The sequence below is a fragment of the Lissotriton helveticus genome, chromosome 6 (assembly GCF_964261635.1).
Source record: "Lissotriton helveticus chromosome 6, aLisHel1.1, whole genome shotgun sequence".
NCBI lineage: Eukaryota > Metazoa > Chordata > Amphibia > Caudata > Salamandridae > Lissotriton > Lissotriton helveticus.
The window spans coordinates 1370133895-1370155375 of NC_136067.1; the positions used below are offsets into that span (position 1 = coordinate 1370133895).

A 21481-nucleotide genomic window follows, 5' to 3' on the forward strand; every position below is an offset into this window, starting at 1 on the left:
TTCTGTATCTGTTGGTGAGGCTGGACCTTCAAGCAACTCCTCCTCTTCCACTGATCTTTGTTGGCAGGCGAGTACCCCTGTGCTTAATATGTAAAGGAAAGAATGTTTGTGCTCCAAGCTCTCCTCAGAAAACCCTGGCAGGAGCAATTAAACTTCCCCGCGCCGAATACCATGGCTGAGTATATTACCATCTCATGCCAAGGCCACCATAAGCTCCTGTCAGGCTGTGTACGCCGAGGTGAGACTGAGGTGTGAGTTACGACGGTGCCAGGGTCCACGTTCAACGAGCATAATAAATACCGACTAAACATATTTAAACTTGTGACCTCTCCTCATACACAGAGCTCTGCTTTCAGCACATTAACCCCGTGCCCTCAAATACCTTACTAGCGTTGGTCCACGTGACTTGGAAGTTTCACACAGATTTCTGCATCGGGTACTTTAACCCCCTCAGCCACTATTACAGGGAGAGCGCCCTGCTACGAAGGTTATGTAAACATGCATGCCAACTTTTTACAACAGGAAAGTGGGATATTTAACAACAACAACAACAAAAATCAGGGCCATGTATTTTCCCGCAATGATTTCCATTGAAACAAAAGCGATTTCAGGCTGGGGTGAGCTAAAAGAAAGCCGATTTTGATTATAACATCGGGAGTCTCCTGCCTAAATCGGGTCTAGTGGCATATATGCATAAACATCTTTGCAGCAGGCGCAGTAACCCCCTCAGCTCCTACCTGCCCACAGTGTGATTGGCCAGCTGCCGCATGCGGTTGAGGTGTTACTTCATCATGGCTCGGTCGGGTCCGGTCCGGGAGCAGGGTCAGCCCGTCATGTCAGCCCAGGGAGGTCCGGTGCCTGCGGCGGAGGGAGCGCTGGCCCGCCCGCCTCCCTCTGCTCCTGTCAGCGCAGCGCGGTCACAGCACTTCCCCTCGCATTGCACACTTCCTGCGGGCGAGACAGGCGTGACCGAGTGAGGAAACAGGAAGAGACCGCGCGGGAGGCTGTGCCAGCCTGCGGGGAGACAGGCGTGGACTCCCTCAGAGACCGAAACAGCTCTGAGAGAGAGAGAAAGCTACAGCCCCCTCCGTGAGAGACTGGTGAAGGTTGACGCGGGTCCGAGACTTCCCGGGGGAGAACTAGAGTCAGCCATGGGCCGATGGAGGGCAGACCCTGAGAGAGACAGAGTGTGCGAGAGACACAACTGACTCCCTGTAGGCTGAGGGAGAGACAGAAAAGAGACCACTCTCGCTACTCTATAGGATGAAAACGAGCATTCGCCCTGTGCGCTCGACGCCATTTCTCGGTGCACATTTTGAAACAATTTGGCCCTGCAGTTTGCCAAGCCCGCATTTTGATTAAATCTCCCAAAGCCATCTGACCTCGAGTTGTTATCTCCGATAAAGCATGCGCCTTCTGATTTCATGTCTCACGCTGCCTGCACGCGCCAGTCGGCCCTCTGATTGGTTAATAAGGAACACCAATCAGAGGGCCGATTGGCGCGTGCAGGCAGCGTGATGAGGGGCGTGCTCTCTCCCGATGACGTCAGGGAGAGAAAGAAGAGTAAAACTACACCCCTCTGTCCCAAAAAGACGGGGCTTAAATGGAGTGACGCCCCTCTCCTCCAATGGCTGGCCAGCATTTACGAGGCCAGCCAATGGAGTAGAGGGGCGGGTTTAAGCCCCCAACACTGTAAACATTAAATCTCGGCTGCGCGAACACTGCTGCGCAGTGTAATGCTAGGTCGAGACCTAAAAACACCACCTTTACGCATGCTGACTGCATTTCAAAAACATCTTGTCATTAACAGGGGCTGTTTTATACACATCTTTTGACCATGATAATTACAGTAATCAAAATTAACAAAATATTTCTGTTATTTTTAAAAACCCTAAAAATTGTGACTACTCTTCCATTTATCTCATCAACAGATGCTATCCATTGCCCCCAATCTAACTTACCTTCAGGCCATGGTCACACAATCCACACACTTCAACCAATATTAATTATTCTTAAAAGTTACTAAAGTCCTTTGAATAGTCATGTTAAGATGTCATGTTGTGGAATGATGCCAGATGTCTTGCCTTAATTGATGGTGTTCTTGGTAAGCAGTGTGCTGCTTTACAGTCAGGAATACTCGCATTTCACAAGTGACAAGAGTTCTGTGTAATCTAAACCATATGAGCTCTGGATTTGCAGGTCTGTTCTCAGCATGCATTTCACCTATACTGTTTTGGTGCTAGCTCTTAAGTAACAAGGCAAATTTCATTGCATTTGCGCGTGAGAACATCCAGAGTTGAATTATGTTGTAGTCAATTTATAATGTCTGCTCTTTAGCGCAATCATTTTTTTCCCCACGATCATACAACTTCTTGTAAATTTTTGGCCATTCCCCAAAATCTTGGTTTATGTGTTATTAGTGTCTTCAGTTTTTGCAGGTTAACTAATTAAGTCTTTTTTTTCATATTGATTGCATTCATTATATTTTACAGGTGGATCAGAATTTCAGACCCCGAATTTTACCTTTGTTATCTGCTGTAATTAACAGTGAATGCACTCAAGTACAAAGTGATGATTCCCATTTAATCCACTCTACTAGTATAGAATAATCACATGCCCCAAGAAACAACACGGCTGTCTTAACCATGCCTATCGGTTTTACGAATTCTGAATTCCTATTTTCATTCTCATCACAGCTCATCCAAAGTATCCAGAGTTAACTTTATTAGTAAAAAGATAACTTACGTTTCCTATTTAATTCTTTGGAATGGATTCTTTCATTATGTATGCCTGTACTTTCAGAAACCACTTATAACATTTGTAGTCTGATCTGATTTATGTTGTGAACAATATTTATAAAGTGTATATTTGAGATTTCAGTTTATGATTTCTTATTTGAATTGTGTTCATTGCATTTAACCTTGACTGATCGTGAGGTCAGTTGAAAATTAGATAAAAATGCAACATTAAATGACTGATCATGAAAATAAAGCATAAATGCCATAAAAGTATGACAGATAATTTCTCATGCTGAATTACCTTGATTCACAGATGTGTATAAACCAACCCCGACAAAAACAAGATATCCTTGAAACACTACACAGATGTCAAAGCTTGGAGGTCTTTTAATAGGCAATGGTCTCAAACACTTATTTTACCTGTGCCTGTTTTAAAGGAAGAGTATTTACACTCTGAGCAGTGTGCCGTTTGGATTGTGGACGAAGTCCATCCACAATACATGCAAAATCATTTGGGATTTTAGGATAGTGGCATTAAAAGCTCTCATAGAAATCAGCTGCCAAAACTTGCATTAGCTATAACAAATTTCAGCAACAATCATTGTTGGTAGAGTGATCAACTGATAGTCCATTTCAGCAATAGCACAGAGAACAACAAAAGTAAAGAACTGCAGAGATTAGAATCTTGGCTGGTGCCCACAGCATATGGCACATTAAGCAGGTTTATAAAAGTGCTATTAAAACTCTTCTTTGCATTGTAAGCTGCACTGTGGCTCAGTAGTACGGTTTACAGTAAATTAACTTTTCTAAACAAAGCATGGCATTTTTGCTTAAGAGACTTTTCACGTTACATTGTCATTTACTAATGGCCAGGGAAGCAAACGAAAAGCAGCCAGATTAGTGTATTCATGTGCAATCGGCTCAGTGCTTAAATTGAGCCGGTGGTTGCTGGTTGGGCCCAACAGAACTCAGCTCAGTTCAAATAACGTGTTTTCAGGGGCCAGGGCCGTGAAGGTGCAAATACAGTTAAAAAGAAGTACTGAATAAATAGATAAAAAAGATAACTAAAACAAATTCATATCTCAATAAAAGATGCACTCAGGCGTCGTAATTTAACAGCTAAAAAATCATGATTAAACAATAAAACAACATGCATATACATACAAAATGTAGATACAGCACATTGGAAAAAGACGACAGTACACAAAATGGTACACAATATGGGGAACCAGGTATACAACAAAAAGACCATCTTATCAAGGGAGAAGGGAAAACCTTCCTTCTGAGTATCCACACAGCTCCCAAAAACGTGGCAACTGAGATGGCATACAATGGACAGCAATCCGTTCTGAGAATGCGAAAGGCAATAGAATGACTCTGCATGCCTAGCTGCCTGCAGATAGGTGCTAACCAAGTACTACGAAGGCAGGCACGCATAAGCAGGGCATGCAAAGAAAACATGAGAAACTCTTTCCTCAGAACAGTTGCAAACAAGACAATCGGCAATGCCCCCAGTTGACCATTTAGAAGTGAACACTCTTAACGGTAGAGTGCCTAATCTGAACTAAAAGTATAACTTCCTGTCCATAGGCACAGTCACCTGTTCCCAAAACAGATCATAGCCACAAGAGGACTTAAAGTCAAGTAATTTACTTGACAGCTTGGTACAATAGCCTTTCAAGTATCATTGGCCAGTGTATTTGACCAATACCGCAGTTTCAGTGAATCCCTGGACGGGAAACAGGTACCGGCTTGATGCTTCCATAATTCGGACAAACCAAGTGAGTGCAGAATCTCCTTAATATTGAAGAGCCAAAGAACCTTACAAAAGTGGTCCGCTATCATTACATCCTGGAGGGCAGCATCGTCATGGGCAAGTTCTGGAGTAGTCCAGACACCCCTCCTGTACAATAACAGACACAGCCTAACTGTATACGCCAACCCTCTTAATCCCGTGTCCATAAAAAGTGGATACAAGGGAGTACTGGAAGGGAGAAGAGAAGGATTTTGCAGGAATTTATTTTCTTCTCCAATTCCTCAACATTGGAAAAGACCCACAGTTCCGCCCCATAAAGGACCAAGCTCACTGCTTTGGCCTCAAATTCAGTGTGCAGGTGCAATGGGTTTGGTAAAAAAAGCACAATGTTCTTTAAGAATTGCACCCAAAATCTGTTTGTGCTTTATAACCACTTTGCTGGCATGGGGTTTCCAGGACAAACCTGCAGAAAACGTCACTCACTCCTAGATATGTAAAAGAGACCACCTTCTCAAGGGGCACCACCCCCAAAAACTATACTCCATTTATGAGATTTATGTGGATTAAACAACATTAGTTTGGTTTTAGTTGTGTTTATCTCCAAACCACGAGTGAGGCAAAACTTGTCAAAAGTTTCTATAGCCTGCTCTGGGTTTTGGAGATCAGTAATGAGTTGTCAGCTAATAAAAGGATCGGGTTTTATCCTTCGCAAGCAGGGGGGTCATCCCGGGACATAAAATACACCATTTTGTTAATGTATAACGAAAACAGAGTTGGGGCCAGTAAACAACTCTGGCGGACATCTTTAGAAACCAGTACCCTATCAGTCATCTGGCACTGTTCTTCCCACACGATTCACGCAAAAATAACCTTGGGTAAACTTATTATTAGCGACAAAATATCAGAGGGCATATGCATATCAGTAAGAGCTTTCTAAAGAGTATAGGGAGGACCAAGTCAAAGGCGGATTTTAAATCGACAAAGGCAACATAGAGATCCACCTTGCCGATTAATACAGTCCTCCAACATTAAATAAGAAATGGGAGGCCTAACCCATAGTTGAAATTTTCCTGCGAAAAAGCAGCTCGGAAGTGGCTAAGAACATCTTTCTCGAGTATCCAATCCTGAATTTTGGACAGTAAGCAACCACAAAAAACTTTTTGAGGACAATCTATTAAACTAATAGGCCTATAGTTGCTTGGTTGGGATCGGTCTCCTTTTTTATGGATAAGAATTGGGGATTGGAGCCCCCTCAGCGACAGTACTGGCAATATTTAAAATATATTGGGGCCAAGCCTCCGTGCCCGTTAGAAATACATCGGCTGGAACAACATCCTGCCCTACAGACCTGCCACTCATAACAGCTTTTAGAGATTGGATGATGTCAGAAATATCAAATAAAGGTGTGGAGCGAATCAAGTGGGGTAAAGCCGGAAAAACATCCTGTATAGGAATTATAACATCATCGCAGTATAACTTCTGAAAATAGTCAATCCAATCTGAGGGAGCAACGTTGTGAGTTCCAGAACAGTAAAGGTGCCGCCCCGAAAAACTAGTGACCAAAATTTTGAAAAAACTGTCAAGACAGGCATTCTTGAGATCCCTCCACCTCTGCTCATCCAAATTCTTTTTAGCATTAGCTATGGCCACCTTATAGGCTTCCCTAATCAAAGGGATGCATGCAATGTCCTAAGCTTTAATGGCCTTTGACAAAGAGCGTTTAAGCTCACAGCATTCCTTGTAGAACCATAGAATTTTTGGGGTGGTACAATTTCTTTTAGGTCTGCCAGATATAGCAAAATGAGCTAAAATATTCTCAAAGGAAGCCTTGTGAATAGGAGTCATTTGATAGATATGGCCTCCCTCGATTTGTGACAGGACAACTTGGAGACTGTTACTTACAGCTAATAAGATGACTGCCTGGCGTCATTTTAAATGGTGCATATAAGATGCTGGAACAATAACCCTAGTTTAGGAAAACAAACATGGATTGAGAAGAATGTTATTACAAAGAGCCAGCATAGTAAGGGACAAAGGATTGTGGGAGCTTTCTAAACTTTAGAGTACGACCATATCAACGACAAGCAAGTCTTAAGTCGCCTAAGATATTGTTGACTTTACTCATAGGGTTTAATTTGTTGAAGTTATGTGTCCCTTTTGGGTCAAATTTTGTTCTACAGTTGACCACCCTGAGCCCGAGTTCAATAGATAGAGCAATTAGCTGGAGAATTACTTGTGACCATATGTTAATAGGTGGATTGTCCAAAACAGGAACAGCACATGCAGCATCCTTGTCTCTAGTTAGATGGATATCATTTCGATCAAGCGGCTCAAATGTTGTATGAAAGTAACCCGTTAAGATGAGGTAGTCTTGAGGAGCCAAGCTCGCGTCCGAGATGGCCGCGCTTTAGCTCGGCTCCGTCTACTTTCCTGTTCGAAACATAAATCCTGCTTTTATCCTGCCCCGGGAAGACAATTTCTGCTACGCTGTGGCTCTACGGCGATTTATAGACACTTACCGTCTGTTCCGGTTGTCTCTCGGTGCCGTGGTTCCGGAGCTGTGTCTTCGCTCGCTTCGGGGCCTCCGGAGCGGACTGGCCTGAGTCTCCTCGGCGGCGCCCGGACGGGGCGCTGCGCTGTGGCCAGCCCTTGATGGCGCAGTGGGCTCGGCCGGCGAGGTGGTTGTGCAGAGAGGCCGGTCGCGGCTTTCCGGCCTGATCGGGCAGTCCCGTGGCCTGGGGTGGAGGCGCTGCCTTCTGATGACGGGGCTGACCGTAAGTGTGGCTTGTCCCCCCCTTTGTTCTCCGGTCCGGCCATTTTGAGTGCCTCCGCCCGGACTCGGAGAACGGGGCCGGTGGCAATTGGGGACCGGCGATCCGCCTTCTTCTGGTGGCCCCCCTTCCTGCTCTGGACGTGCCTCGGCTGGTGGTTGACTGAACTCCGTTTGCCTGGCTGCGGCCCGGTCGGGGGTCGAGGATCGCTACGACCCCGCCGGGCTTCCAAGATGGCGGCCGACCCTGCATATTTCAGCCGGGCCGAGATGGGCGGCGGTGGTCCACGTTGTGGCACAGAAGCCGGATACTGTAAAGGTGTTCCTACACTTGTCGACATCCTCGCCGCCCTGCGCTCCTGGGGTACTCCTGTGGCCGCACCCGCTGTTAACCTGGAGGAGGCTCGTTTCGCTGGGCCGCTTGAGCCCCCCCTGGAGTGTGCGGCTACGTCGCTGCTGGGTGCGGCTGGACCTATCCTGGAAATCACGGACCCGGTGGCTGCCGTCTCTGCGGAGTTCCGCTGCCCTCCATCGTGATGTGTCCTCTCCTGTGCTGTGGGTCGGTGGGCCGGGTCCTGTTTGGGCCGGTCTTGGTGGTTGTTCCTCTTCTTCATCTCCTCGAATGGCCGAACGTAGATCCTGTGCTGACTCCGCTGGGTCGGCTTTCCTCAGATCATCTTCGGAACTGTGCCTGCATTGTGTACAATGGCTTCTGACTGTCCCAGTTCATCCGAGTTCTGCACGAAACATCTTACGCAGATTGAAGTTTGAACTCCCTGTTCTCTGCCTCCTGTTCCTCGTGGTCTGGTTCTTCGTGAGGCGGACTGCTACAGGTTTGGAAAAACAAGGACAGGGATGAGACGATCTTGCCTTCGTGGACTGTTGTCTTGTAATGGTTGGATGATCGGTTGGTACGATATGACCATGTCGGATTTTTGTCGTTTTCCTGGACTGTATCCTTGGACTCTTTTGTCTTCCCATGGACTCTGATGGTTCGGACGGGAGGGTGGGAGCCTATGATTCTGTTTTATGGCCCTCTCCCGTGTTCTTTCCTCCCTTCTTCCTTCTTTTTCCCCTTTTTTTGTCTTTATGTTCTCTCTTGCTTTAGCTCTTCTATATTTCGGGTTCTGATTAGGGCGACAGGCACGCTGCTGGGGGGTAGGCCATAGCCTTCTGCAGGGGTGCAGGGTGGGCTTCCGGGGTGGGAGGGGGGGTCTGTCATTTCTTTGGGGTTTTTTCCCCTCATTTTTCTCACTTTTTTGGTTCTATGGCTCTTGTGTGTCCTCTTTTTCGGGACGCGGTCTCAGCATGTGTCCCCCTGGGTGGATTATTTTGATGCACTAGCCGTTTGGTCTTACTGTGACTTTGGCTCACCACGTAATTTTGCTCCGGTCACTACTGGTTCTGTATACCGATTTGTGGTTTCCGGCCTCGTTTGCCGTGGGGCGCGTGCTTGAGGTGGCGTTCTTCCTTTCGCCTTTTGTTCCCTTTTCCCTCTTTTTCCCTTTTTCCCTTCCTCCCCCCTCTCGTGGGGGGGGTTTTCCCTTATTCCCTGGGTTGTGAGACGTAGGGCTTTATTTGATAAGCTTTTTTCGACTCTGTTTGATATGATACGTTCTTGTTGTGGTGGGTGGGCGCTGAACGGCGGTTGCCACTGTTTTTCTGGCGAGACATTTATTCTGCCTTTACCGATATGTGTTTGTCATTATTGAGTTATCCTGTATCTTTTACCGCGGTTAGTTCGCGGCCCACCACGGCCCTCCGAGACTTCCTAACTGTTGTTATCCTGTCATACCCGTTTCTATATTAGAAAATCAACCTTCTCGTATCCTGTCCCTGCTGGTTGCTATATGGCTTTTAGCCCTAATTTCCTGTATGATTTGTTGTGCTATTCTGTATGTGTTTCTGTATTGTTGATTATGTTCCTTATTTGTGGTGGCCGGCCCGCTGGGTTGTAGGCCCGTATTTGTGAGCCTTCTCTGTACAATAAAGGTTTAAAAAAAAAAAAAAAAAAAAAAAAAGATGAGGTAGTCTTGATAAGAATGTTGTTCAAGAAAGCTTTGGAGCACTTGGAGAGTATGAGATGGTAGGCTTTCCCTGACCCCTCTTACTTAAACATTAAAAATGACAATCCCCGGGTTGTTTCCACTATTGAGCTGAATGCCCAGAATGTCCGGCAATTCGATTTTAAGCTTGAAAATTTAGCAATAAAGAGAAGCCCCAAACTACGTGGTTAGACCACCAGAGGCTATTCCCCTTTGACTAGGTATTGCAGGAATAAATAAATTAAGATAGCCTGGTCTGTGGATAGAATCCATAGACCAAATCTCTTCAAACAAACAAAAATCATAGTCCTCAATAAGTTGGTTCCAATCGAGGAGAGCTACCTTGGACCCAAGTCTGGCAAAATTCCAAGATATGAGGGACAACAGGCTGGGCTTCACATTCGCAGAAACCTCGTTTAGACCATGAGCCTGAATCAACTCAATTACAGTATGCAAGTCACTACTAATAGGTGGGTGAGATTCGCAGATCTTAGCAGTGGTAGGATAAAGCTCATTACTGCTAGCAAATTAAAATAAGGAAGCGCTTCGGGTAAACAGGGGCAGGTTAAAAATTCAGACACCCTGCTTACCTCTAATAAAGAAGACTGAGTGAAATTTAGGGATGTTGGTATTAACGGTTTAACTGATATACCAATTGCACCACTAACATAATCAATATCGTCAAGACATAAAGGTCTATTAGTAGAAACCTAACAAGATTGCTGTTCCTTGTCAATGTGCTGGACCAGCCTGGACTACTTACATTGAATGTGTTAGTGGCTGGGAGGACAAGTCCTGTCATCAAGAGCCATCAGGTTATCAGCCTTGTCCCTAAGGGCTAATTCAACCATATAGTAGGATGTAATTGGCTTTAACTAACATTTAGGCACTAATGATGTCATCTCGAATGACTGAATGTCTGCCCCAATTTTCCAAAACCAATGTGACCCTTTATGGCTAGCATGGGGAGTCAGCTTAGGAACATTTATCATCACGATAGAATCTGCGATAGTGTGCCTACTGTTACTAGGACGCAAAACTAGTTTGGACGGACAAGCATAAGGAATCCTGTGGGAGAAAAGACTGTTGGATGTTGAGTGACCATCCTATGCACTAGAGAACTGGGTGCTAAGTGTATTAATAGTTGTTTTACTCTCCCTAGAAGTCCACTGGGCCACAGGCCTAACAGGGCACCGATCATGATTTACAGAAGGAGGTTGAGTCATAGAAGAGGAGGGGGGGGTCCCTATATCACACAAGACCGTCAATAAGCCGGTTGGTACAGCTAAAGATGGAACAAAGAGTAGAGTTGAAGTTTGACTAATAGATTGATGACTATTAACTACGTTGTCCCTTTTTGGTGGTATGAGCTGATTCAAAGAAGTGATCAAGGAGAGTATCATTGACTTTAACTCCCCTACCTCGCCTTCAGATGCATTATCAGCAAAGTATAGTAGGCATGATCAGAAGTAGAAGAGGCAAACAAGGTTGATGCAGAAGAGGTACGCAAGGGAGTGTCAAGAGAGGCCTGCTCCTCTGACAAGTCACACAGGGGGGCAAAACGGTTGTGAAATGGAAGAGCACCATCAAAAGAAACTGAAGGTGGAAGACCAGAACCAGATGACTCAGACAAGAGTACAAGCAGCGGATCTATCTTGTCTATGGTAGTAGTTACATGCCCCTGTTTTACTTGTCTCTTGAATATACCAGGAATTCTCTTTTGTTTACTATGGGGATATGAAGAAGGGGGGCTGGAGATACAAGTGAGGGAAAGGTCGATACAGGAGCAACCCATGCTGCAACACCAAGTATGGTGTTGCAGCATGGGTTGATGGGACGTGCTGTCCCCGCGGCAGAGGCGTGGGCGGCTTTACCCAAGTGCAGGTAGGCTCCCTTAGTAATGTTTGCGTTTTAACCCCTTCGATGCTGATGACAAAGCCAGCTCGTCATCAACGTTACCTGCGGTGCGCGGATGACGAGCTGGCTTTGTCGCAATCAAGCCATTTTTGAAATTCCCGCGTACAGCGGGAAACCGCGGTAGCGCGGTAGCGGTTAATAGCGCTTTAAGTCCAGATGGTAACATGAAAAAAACCAGCACTCATTTTTTGGGTACAGGCACTTTTTTCCCTTATAAGACATTTACCGAGAACAAGAGAGTGAAAAACACACAATGGGGAAAGGAGGAGGAAGAAATTGACGGTAAAACAGACACAAAGGGAGAAACCTGCAAAAGCGAGATTAAAAGGAATGGAGTGTCTGGTAGTGGATTAAAGAGGCATGAGGTGGATTCAAGACTACACAGCCTTAGTATTTGGCAAGCTGAGATTTAAAAGCACTGGCCACGGGCTTCTGAGCAGAGCTTTGGGCAGCAACACTCATTCTTTTACAAATTAAGAACTGAATCAGCTGATTGCTGGCAACAGACACTAGATTTGTTTTAAGACAAGCGATGCAATGTCACTATAGGTAGGAAAAGGTGAAGAATAAACTGCAGGGGCTGAACCCTCATCAGAGTCGAAAAAGGGGTAAAATAAAGGAGAAACCTTGTGTACAGCTGGGACAGACCTGCTCCTTCACCTGCACTCAGGGTGGAAGGGCGGGAATGGGGAGAGATGAAGGAAAGATTATGTTCTTCCTCTGAGAAAATGTGTATATCAAGGCAGAGCAACCTGTTGGAATAATTAGCAATGGTCTAACTACTCTAAATTGGCTTGGCTACGCTGAATTATGCCCTATTGTGTGAAGTGTAGGCACTGGAAAGAAATGTCTAATTTCAGACGTTTTAGAATCTCATGCTTCACTTCCATTAACAAACTCAGATGCCTCTGGTAGGGGTCTGCCTGATTGACTGCATTCTGATGTGCGACCTAAGAAGGCATGGTCTAAACTTCTTCTATGTCCAGACTCTGGTTTGCTATTCACATGTAACAACAGCAAACGGTTTTGCTCTTGTTACACATTGCCAAAAGATGAGGCCACTTGCTTTTCTTCCATTCTTTTAAATGAGCCAAAATTTACAGGGTGGTACATCTGTTTCTAAAAAGAAATCATGACCCTTGCATAATATAGTTTGAAAACTACAAAAGCAGGCTGGTCATCCCAGATTCATCTGAACCATCACTGGTTACTTGTGAAGGCTTATTTGGTTAATGGTGCAATAAAACTCAAAAGACGTTTGTCTTCTTTATATTAATCACTTAGCATTAGTTGTTTGCTTCACCTGTTCCTATCTCTGGGTGCAATAATGTATACATTCTTACAAAAATTAAGCACTGAAATGCTTTACACAATTTAATGAATTTGAAAGAAAAATTATATTTTTATTCAAGTTTTACCCTCTTAATGTTAAACCCTCTTAATGTTAAATTTGCAACAACATTTGTATATTTTTATACATTTGTTTTTTTCCAGACCTTATTATAAAATTAAATACATTTCAGTGAAATAGTTTTCTTTTTTTTTTTTTTTTATTATGCTGCGTACTTAAATCTGCATCTATGGCAAGTTGTCTCTTAGATTTCTAGGGAAATGACTCTGGTAGAATAGCAGTGTGTTTGCCAGTGGCTTTGGTATAAAGCAGAGGTCTCCCAACATGTTCTGTAGTGAGAGCTACTTCTGATCAGTAAAAATCATTGTGAGCTACTGAAGGCTAAGCAACTTGTGCATTCTTACCAGACATCCTCACGCCCAGCTCCATTGACTTTAAGCCTAATTTCCATACAGACAGATTCTATGGTTAGAACAAAATACTTTGACTAGGTGCACTACGACAGGAGCGCCATGTGTGAGTTAGTGAGTGTGTGGCCTTTGAGGATGTATGAACATGTGTGGGTACAGATGGGATGAATTTGTATGGGTGACTGACAGACAATGTTGTATGTACTTGTGGCACTGGAATACCTTTCGTCATATGGGACACCTTTACATGTATAATACAAACAACTATTTTTTTTAAATGAGAGAAATATAAAGTGCAGAAATCATTCAGCAAAAATGTTCAGCAAAAAATATTCATGATGTAGAACATTTTTCTGCACTTTAAATTTCTCCCCCTTAAAATAATGGCTGTATTTTTCAGATATAAATATGGCTCATGTGTACTAGCCACTAGGAGCAAGATGCCTGCTGTGTGCAAAGGCGACTCTTTGAAATGGAAGAAAATGAAACTGAAGAGTTAACTTTATGTTGATATAGATTCCATAAAACGCATCATTTAAATATAATCCCATTTCTAAGTGTCACATTTACAAACACCAGGCATCATTCTACCGGTGTTCTATGGACAACGGGTCATATTTATAACAGAAAAATACAGCCATTTGTTTAAATGGGAGGAATTTAAAGTGAAGAAACATGCTTCATAAAACATTAAGACGTCATTGACTTACTTGAAAGTGGAGAAAATTATTAAGACTTAATTTCTCATGGAAATATTTATCTTCTTTTTTTAAATTCTCCTATTTAAAAAAAGAGGGCTGTATTTTTCAGTTATAATTATGGCACATTGTCTCTTGGCTACTGGGTGCAAGAGGCCAGCTGTTTGAAATGTGACACTGTGAAATGGGAGAAAATAACAATGAAGAGTTAACGTTTTCATTTTCTACCATTTAAAAGGATTCAGAAACATTATTTTGTTCTCACTCCAATATGGAGCATACAAGGATTTATTTAAGAGTTAAATACCTCAGTTCTTTACCTCTGTGCCCTGGGCCATGTACCTGACTCCAGCACTGCCCATTATCAGGCCCTGCTATCTGCAGCCTGAAGATACAAGTACAAAATAAACACAGTCTTGTCTTAACTTTGAAAGAAAAATGTGACACTGTGCTTTTTTATAAATGAACTTTGGCTGCTTGCTACTCTAAAGGTGTCGACGAGCTTCTGGTAGCTCACGAACGACCGATTGGAGAAACCTGGTTTAAAGCAATGTGATTAACTACCCATCAGATGGTTCCACTCAAAGGTCCAGAGAGCTTATTTGGGTGACCAACCGTCCGTAAATTTCACGGACAGTCCGTAATTTCGGCCGTCTGTCCGTTGTCCGTGAAGGATTCTTTAACGGACGCTATTTGTCCGTAATTTTAACCAGGCACCGGTTGCACCACCCTAAAGCTGGCACAGCTTCCACCCATCTCCCTTCTTGACTCCGATGCTGTTGAGGTCGGGTGTAACAGACTCCGATGCAGTACCAAAGCTCAGATACCCAGCAGCATTGGAGAGGCACAGCAGGATGGCAACCCTCACACCTTCAGCCCTTGATGACCCGTTAAGAGGAGCTTGAAGGTGACTGAGAGGGAGGGACTGCAGCTTCAGGAGCAGGGGCATCTATTCAGATGCAAACAGCCCTGAATGCGTCATGACTCTGTAAGTTAGAGGGGCCTCACACATTCCCTTTCTGTCCAGGGCCACAAACATCCTAGAATAGGCTCTGACTACACTGAGGCAGCACGTGGTTCTCTTCACAGAGATTAATTACTGTCACTAAACTGTAAAAAAAACTCGGTTCTTCAAACATGCAGTCTATAATGTAATAAAATAAAGAAATGGCACAATTTCCCCCACACTGATTAACAAAGTATGGAGGACAATCAGTTAAATCAGTTCTTTAGAAGTATCTCCTTTAAGTACTTTACATTACAGTGGGGGATGACAAAACTAACATTTTGGAAAGCCTGTCTTCTCGTTGTCTTGTCCAGGAGGGGGTGAGGAGCCCTACCCCACCCTGGAAGACACCAAGATGATGCCAGAATACTGCATTCCCACCCCTGTGCCCACCCTGGTGGATCCTTTTTCTCCCCTCCTGTGATGACTCCTGCCCCCCCTCCGCCCCCCCAAGTGATGGCTCCTGTCCCCACCCTCCCCGCCTGTGATGGCTCCTGTCCACCCCCCCTCCCTGTGGTGGATCCTGTCTCTGCCCTGGGTGGCTTCTGTCCCAGTCCTGGAATGGCTCCTGCAGTGAGGGTGAAGTTCTTGATGGGCCTCTTCTCAAAAAGGCTTAGCTCAAAATGAATATGAAAAGGTGGGCGAGTGAGTAAGTGAAGTGATGGCTGGGTGTATTAGTGAAAGGGTGAATGGATGAATTAAAGATTGAATAAATGGATAATGAGAGAGGATGGATGGATTGATGAGTGAGTGGACGGATGGAAGAGAGAGAAGGTAAATAGCAGGATGTATGGGTGGAAGGGTAGCTGGATGGGTAAAAGGGTGGATGGATGAGTGAAAGGATGGATGAGTGAGTGGGTGGGTGGATGGATGAGTGAAATGATGGATGGATTGATGAATTGATAAGTGCAAGGGTCAATGGATGGACGGATGAGTAAAAGGGTGGATGTAAGGATGGATGAGTGAGTGAAAGGGAGGGTAGATGGACAAAAGGATGAATAGATGAGTGAAGGAGTGAAAGGATAAATGGATGAGAGAAAGGATGGATGAGTGATAGAGTCCATGGATGGATTCATGATTGGATGAGTAGATGGATGGGTGGGTGGATGGAAGGAAGGATTGCTAAGTGAAAAGGTCGATGGAGAGAGAAAGGGAGGATGGATGGATGACTGAAAGGGAGGATGAGTGGAATGATGAGTGACTAGGTGGATGGATGAGTAAGTGAAAGGATGGCTGGATGGGTGAACGGGTAAATGGCTGGATGGAGGAGTGAATGGATGGTCGGGTAGAAGAGTGGATGGTTGAGTGTACAGATGAATATGGTGAAAGGGTGGATGGATGGATAATGAAAGGATGGATGATGAGTGAAATGATAGATGGAAGGGATACATGATGGATAGGTTTGCAAAGGGTTGAATATGTTTGGATATGGCTGGGCTTACTTATATACTATTACACGACCTCTGATGTGTCTTTAAAACGTATCCAATTGTCCTGAAGTTTTCTCCTGAATTCTGACCTCCTGTCCTGAATTTGTGTCCTGAATTTTGACCCTTTGTCCTGAATTATTACACTCACCGTCCTGAATTTGCACCAATGCCAGTTGGTCACCCTAGACTAGAGCGTATACATGATTACTCTGTAGCCTAAAAACGACGAGGAACATACACAACTAGGCACTGACCCAGCCACGTTACTGTGTCACCTGCAAGCTGATAACGGGCCGCCCTTTGACTGTTGTGCCCCAACACAGATTGACAACCACTGCAGCCGCTCACCTATACTGCCAGTGTATCGCCTGCTTGTGCGACACGAAAAGTGCAGAGCACATGCCGTGCTGTCTGTCGTGTCTCTTCTATCCGCCGACAGGCGCAGACAACCTGTACTGTCCCTTTGTTAGGTTTTCGGCTAGCCACCTGTACCAGAGTTTCCAAAACATCTAAGAATGATGCATGTAAACACCTCTCCCAGAGGACGGTCGGCCCGTAAAATGGGGCGATCTCTTCCGGGTGCATGGAGACATTACTTCCGGTGCAGAATAGCCACCCCTTCCGGAACTAGTCCTTGTTTTCTGACCAATTGCGAGATTAATACTGGAATATGGATCCCATCTCCCTACTAGCACCGCCCACAGCACTGTAAAGTACCATTCCGATTGGTTCGCTCGTCCTGCGGGTTTTGCACTTCGGACGCGTAGAGAGCATTGCAGAAAAACCCATAAACGTAAATACTTTTTAATTCCGGACTAGAGAGTTGAGCTCAGAGATCAAGAACTTCAGTTATGACTTGGTAATGTTTACAATTAATCATAGTTATTATAATTATTGTATTTATTATTCCGTTTCATACAAGTTATGAGGATGGTACACAGTCTAGGGGTATAGTAACGAACAGAGGGCTGCTTGGTTTTCAGTCTGCTCATTTGTGAGATTTGTCTTTTGAAGTGTACTTTTATGTGGCATTTCGCTGTTTTTTCGCTGATATTTACGTTCGGCTGAGACATAAATCTTGCTGACAGTGCGGTACTATCACAAATGAACATCAGAGGGATTGTCTACAATGGCAAGAGAAATGTTCTAGCAGTGCAACTGCCATGGGGAGGAAACCCTCCTGCATTTAATCGGCTATGCTGCAGCCTTCCCTGTACCAGGAATTGCCAGTCATTTCTTAACGCCCCATGTCTCGGTCATGACACGTGAGGTAAATCCTACCCCAGAGATAGGAAAAGAAACAGTAATGCTGAAGGAACCTGTTGTGAAGCAATACCTTAGTCATTGGAGAGAAAGTCAATGTAAGTTCATTAGTAGCAGACTGCCTGAACGTGATCCCCGTTTGCCAGCCAGAAATTCACTGGCATTGAATCTTCACTTCAAGAGTAAACAACAGAATAGTAAATTATGAGGGAAATCCACACCATGTCTTAAAGGCATAACATCATGCATGCCACCATTTTAGAATAAGAAAGTGGGAGATTTAGAAAAAATATTTTGGGGAATATATTTTCCTCGTTGACTTCTTTTGAAGGGGAAGCAATTTTAGACGGGTCAGTTAAAATAATGTAACTTTTGCTTCAAAAATCAGCAACCACCCCTGAATCGGGGACGTTGACATGGATGCATACCACGCCCCCGGATCTGCTATCCAGAACAACATTTAATTGCCCACTCTCAGCTGGGAGTATACAATGTTAGCATCCCCTCAAAACTTCATGTTTTTTTTCTTTTTTTTCCCTGTCTAGGTAGTACCCGAGCCTCCTGTGGCATTCTCCCAGACCTTTCCTCCCCAGCAGGGCTTTGGAGGAAGCCTGGGAGCATCATGAGTTTGGGAACATATGTATCCCCGCTTTATTTTGCACATATCGCTTACTGGATGGGCGCTGGATTTGGGACGGCGCACTCTGGTCTGTTGTGCAATCAGTAAAAGCTAAGCCGGGTCTCTCCAGCAGGGAATAGTACTACAGGTGAAGGAATTGGTCCTCACGTGTGTGACCTTTCATTGAGGTCACATTGCAAATGGTGCCTGATGTTTGGGCCATATAAAGTGAAGTCAGTGTTTGGGGGGCATTATGGTGATGTTTATTGGAGAAAAGAAACTTTGTGGACTTTTGACCTGTGGCCCTTTTGATGAAGGAAATATTCCAGCAAGAGGAGACACGTCTCCATTGTCTCCATCGTCTCCATCTTCCCTCTCCTGGTCATCTCTCCCCCCTCCATTCCACTCCCACCAAAAGATCCAGAGTTGGGGTAGCGGATTTTGATGAGGAGAGAATCAGAAAGGTTGTTCCAGACAGAGGCGCAACTAAAGCCATATTGGCTGGGACTAAGAAAGCATATTGGGGGGGCTAATTCTTCCAGCAATGGGCAGAGTGGAGATGCAGGGGCTCTAAGAAGGGGTTAAAAACAACAAAGCCTCAATGACAAGCAAATGGTCTTTTAAAGACCTGTGAAGTACTCTGGTGCGGCTGTGAGTGTGCCCGGGAAGCTGTCTCAGCCCGAGCTGCCACACACGACAGGGGGGGGCGGGGGCTGAAGCCCTCTGAGCCCAATGGACGTTGCACACCTGGTTCCGGATGCTATTAAAGCTGCAGTGAAGAAAAATTATTCTGATAATAAAGTCTGTGGAGCTTATTTCCTGATGTTCAGATGTTTCTGATTTAGAGTATAGTGATTACTTGGCTCCCGCTATTGACCAAAAAGGAAATATATTTCTAAGGTATTGTTGCTGCAAATGCTGACCCATATTAGGCGAAATATTGAGTTTGCCATAGAGTATGCTCCTGGATCTTTCCAAAAGAGTGTGTTGAAACAATTCAAGAAAGCACCTAATTTGGGCATGCCAATTGCTTCATTATGGATGGGATTTTAAATGAATGAAAAGACCAAGAGAATATCAATCTTTCAAAATGTATAGCCAGGCTTTATCCTTTGGAAAAAATGGAGGATAAGCTACCTGATGCTATCAGGGTGGTCTTTGCGGTGGCAAGCTTGGTAGGAAGATCCTCAATGGCAGAAGAAAATGTTTTGAAAGATCCTGCTGAGAAAAAGGTGGACTCTGCCTTAAGGATTTTTATGCTGGGGCACGACTCTCTCTTCATGGTTTATGGAACTTACATTGTACAGTTGTGACAGTTTAGCCTCTAAGTGTGACAGTTTAGCCCCTAATGTTATCTATCCCCCCTCTTGGAATGCTATGACCTCAGCGTGAGGAATGACAGATGAGAACCCAGGCTGTACCTGATGACGGTTGATTTAGTTGTCGGTGAAGGTGTCAATAAAGAAGACTCTTACCTGTTGATGTCTTCTTAAATAAGGAACAGTAGACAATATCACAATAGTCTCTTAAATCAGATTCCAAATCACTGCTCAAAGCAGTTCAGGTGGGTCAGGAATGTTAAGATTTGCTCAAAAGTATAGAAAAACAAGCTGTAGTTTTAGCAGACATTTCTTTTGACTGCATCAGGGCTTCAACATTGGCCTACGGTGGTTCTATTGCAGTTCATAGAAACCTATACGTCAAAGAGTGGGACACTGATGCTGCCTAGTGGGCCACAGCTCTTAAAATGCCTTTCAATGAACCATCGAAACGCGTCGACGCTAATTGAATATTCACAATCTACTACCTTAGCACTGTTTGAATATTGATAAGATTGGAAATTATCTTTCAGTGCAAGTAATATTGTATAATAGTAGATGTGTTATCTGTTAAAGACTGATTATATTAGTCTGTTTGTGGAACTCTCTCAAAATGTGTTTTTAAAATCTGTCATTTTAGTTTGTTGTGTGTTGTATTATTGCTTTCTTATTTCAGACAATCAAGAAGATTGTTAGGCCTATGTATGTGTATGATATCTGTATTATGTGTTAAAAATAAACTTTTGTGCAAGTTTTACTTTTTATGAGAACCTTTTCAATATATATGGCATAATCTACTGGTGTATAGGGTGAGTTAGTTGATTGAATGGTATGAAAGTGGTAATATTTGTATGGATTGCTTCTAGCACTGTTTAAGAAGTTTTACCCTTTGGGACTCTCTTTATTTCACTGCATCAGGGCTTCAACATTGGCCTACGGTGGTTCTATTGCAGTTCATAGAAACCTATACGTCAAAGAGTGGGACACTGATGCTGCCTAGTGGGCCACAGCTCTCAAAATGCCTTTTGAAGAGGAAAGTCTGCTTGGAAGCAGGCTTGAAAGATCAGCTAAATAGACAATTCAAGAAAAGAAAGCATTCCTTTTTATTTAGTGTAGAACATAATAAGGATACCAGTATGTAGGAAGGGGGAGTCTCTAGTTGGCGCAGTGCAGCACTGGCGACAAGCAGGGACTCTCTCTTCCCCGTCAGGGCTGAGGGTTACCTTCAAGACAACCTCTGCTTACCCTCTAGGTAGTGTGGCTTAAGCAGTCTTAGGCTAATCTCTGGGGCATATAAGGTTAAACATTTGCAATATTACACCGTCACAACCAACCCACCACACAATGACACCAAACTGTATTTGTAAAAATATATTCTCTTTATATAAATTTCAAGCAGGCTTGTAAATACAGTCTTGGTTATTTCAAATGCAGGTTCCAGTTACTCTTTAGGTTAAGTTGCCACAGTTCTTTCTCAGTAATAAGCAATCTTTGTTTAGTGTTATTCCCAAACAGTTCTTTCAGTGTTCTTTCCTTTCAAAGAGAAAGCCTCTCTCTGTTCTGGGGCTTTGGGACCCTCCCCGGCCTTCGGAGCGCCTTGCAGCGCCTCTCCTGCCTTCAAGGGTGAAACTGACTCGGCCCCTACCAACTCTCACGCATCTCGCGGTATGCTTGGAATGGAGACCAGAGAGGGCCTCGAAGAAACCCTGGGCCTTTTCCAGAGGTGGGGGCTGAGCTCAGAGCAGAGCAGCAAGCAGGCGATCAGAGGAGCCCCGGGCCTTTTCCAGAGGTGGGGGCTCCCGGCTGCAGTGAGGAGCAGGGAAGGGTGAGAGGAGCCTCTGGGGCCAAGGCACCTTCAGGAAGGCTTTCTTTCAGGAATTGTCAGTGCAGAGGGGTCCCTTCTGACAGCGAAGGATCTCCGGGAGGCAAGGCACCCTTCACAGTGCGGGGTGCGGCCTCTCCTGGGGGGGCAGAGCAAGGCAGGGCAGCCGGGTGCAATCAGATGCACGGGGTCCAGGCTACAGGCTGCTCGAGTCCCCGGGATTCCGGCGGGAGGGGCGGAAGTCTCCTCAAGGGCTCCGTGAAGCAGGCAGGGGTAGAGGAGCGGCCGGCCTTAGCCCTGGGGCAGAGAGCGACTCCGACTCCGGGTGGAGCGAGGC

At 44.7% G+C, this 21481-nt stretch overlaps 2 protein-coding genes across 2 annotated transcripts in view; one reads left to right on the top strand and one right to left on the bottom strand.

Annotated features, from left to right (window-relative positions):
• The window catches only part of SERAC1 (serine active site containing 1), a 435480-nt gene extending 418795 nt beyond the window's left edge, over window positions 1–16685 (bottom strand). The window contains exon 1 of the mRNA XM_078649122.1: window positions 16470–16685. The gene's annotated coding sequence lies outside the window, so the exon portion shown is untranslated. The remainder of the gene's footprint in view (window positions 1–16469) is intronic.
• Window positions 16686–16830: 145 nt separating this feature from the next.
• The window catches only part of GTF2H5 (general transcription factor IIH subunit 5), a 40594-nt gene continuing 35943 nt past the window's right edge, over window positions 16831–21481 (top strand). The window contains exon 1 of the mRNA XM_078646991.1: window positions 16831–16980. The gene's annotated coding sequence lies outside the window, so the exon portion shown is untranslated. The remainder of the gene's footprint in view (window positions 16981–21481) is intronic.